We start from the raw sequence: 2,209 nt of genomic DNA on the forward strand, positions 1-2,209 counted from the left end.
GTCTGGCTTTCGGGACCGCTCGCGTGAAGCGGCCCCTTTTCTGTTTCTGCAGGGACGCGCGCGCCCCCGCGCGCCCCGCTTCGACCGTACGAGCACACACAAACGGAGGAGGAGGAGGAGAAAGCGCGGGGCAAAAAAGAGAAACCCCGCGCAACGCTCCGAAGGTCGGCCAAAGAAAGGCGGAGGGGCCCGCGCCCCCGACCGCCTCCCCCCGCGAGGGGAGACGCCGCCTCGCGTGCCGTCCTTCGGAGGCGGCCCAGGCGCCCGGGCTCGGCCCGACCTCCGCGCGGAGGGGCTTGTGCGGCAACGCGCCGGACCGCGGGGGGCACGGTGGCCCGCCCGGCCTCTCGATCACGGGACGACTACGCGTTCGCGGGCCGGGGGCGCGACCGCCGGCCCCCGCCGCTCCCGGCTCACTCCCTGGCTTCTCCTTTTCACCGCTCCGCCGACTCGCGGAACGCCGCCGCGCCAAAACGCGGGGGCCGGCTCTCCCGCCAGCGGCCCCTGAACGTCGCCCGAAACGCCACGCGGCGGCGGGACCGTTCCGCCGGCGCAACCCCTGGCGCGGGACCGCTTGCCCGCCGGAAGGCGAACGCCCGGCGGGCCGCGCTCCGCCACCGGCGCCGGAGGCGGGACGCCGCCGAGACCCGAGCCGGCATCGCGGAGCGCCCGAGGTCTGCCGCTCGGCAAAACCCCTCCGCCACCCGCGGCCGCACTCCCGGGACCGCCGCCGCTTCGCACCGCCGAGCTGCCCTTCCGCGAGCACGCGCCCAGCGGGCAGGCGTACGGCGGCTGAGCCGGGGGGCACCGCCCGCTCCCCTCGTTTCCACTCGGGGACCGGACGGGGAAGCGCCCCCGCGGCCGCCCCGCACGCCTCCCCTTTTTTTTGGCCCACACGCGGCCGGGAAGGGCGACGGGGAAGCGGACGGGCGGGGCCCGGGCCGGGACGGCCGCCGGTGAAGGCGGGCGCCTCGCGGCCGACCGTCCCCCCCCCCCGGGGGGGGCGGGGACACTCGCCGAGCGGCGACGCCGCCGCTCGGCACGGGGTCGCCCGCGCCCGCCGGACCTCCGGCGATGGAGGAGCCGGCCGAGCGCTGCGCCCCAACGGGCGGGGACAGCGCTCCGAGTCAGGGGTGGCCGGCGGCCGGCGCCGCCGCGGTGCGGTTCGAGGCGACAAGGCCGTCGAGGCGAGAGGCGCGCGGTCGCGCCTGACGCGGCGCCGCCCGCGAGCCCGCGGCGGCGGCTAAGGAGAAAGAGCGAGAGAGCGCGGCGGGCCCCGGCGGCCGCAACCCCGCAGCTGAGGTAGGTAAGGCAGAGAGCGCGCGCCCTCTGCCGGCGTCGCCCCGCATCGCAGAGGCCAGCGGGGTCGGCCCCCCGCGGCCGATCGCGCGCCGCGGCCTCTCCGCCGAGACCGGGCCGCAGAGAGGGGGGGGGCAGGGCGCCCCTTCCCCGGCCCGGCACGGGTGGCCCCCGCGCGCGGGCAAGCGCGGCGGGACGCCGACGACGGCGAGCGCGGCCGGTCGCGACGGACACGCCACCGCAGGGGATCGGCGGGAGTAGCTCCCCACCCCTCGATGGCGCCCCGCGCCGCCACCGCCCGACACCCGCTGCCGCCGCCGCCACCGCCGCCGCCGCCGCGGCGGGGCCGTGCCGGGCCGCCCGAGTCTTTAAACCTCCGCCCGGCTCGGCGGCCCTTTCGGCCCCCAACAGGCGTTTGACGACGCCGAGGGAAACCGGCAGGAGACCGCCGAGGCGCGAAGCGCTAGGTACCTGGCCCTGGGGTGAGGGAAACGACCTGCATGGCCCCGCCGGGGTGCCTCCCCCGCTGCCACCCTCGGGGGAGCGTCCACCGGCGGGGGCGCGCCCGACGTCCGCTGCCATCACCGCGGCAATCCTTCTCGGGGCCCGGGGTTTCCCTCAGTAGCCCGGCGCTGCGCCCGAGAGGACCACCGCGGCTCGGGCCGCCCCGCCGGCGCGGGGAACACGGCCCAGCCACCGAGAAACCTCGCACACCCCCGGCCGAGAGAGGCCACGGCGACGACGGTGCGGACCGTCGCCGCCGCGCCACCCGGCGGCGGCTCGCGCACGTGCGCGCTCCCCCTGGAGGCGCGACCCGGAACTGCCGGAGCCCGGCCCTCGGGAGCTCCTCTGCCGCGCGAGGAGGCCGCTCGGCCAAGGAGAGCGGGATTTTGCCGGGCGGCAAAGCCCC

This window comes from Sturnus vulgaris, unplaced genomic scaffold, assembly GCF_052056855.1.
Source record: "Sturnus vulgaris isolate bStuVul1 unplaced genomic scaffold, bStuVul1.hap1 Scaffold_189, whole genome shotgun sequence".
In the NCBI taxonomy this organism is placed as follows: Eukaryota; Metazoa; Chordata; class Aves; order Passeriformes; family Sturnidae; genus Sturnus; species Sturnus vulgaris.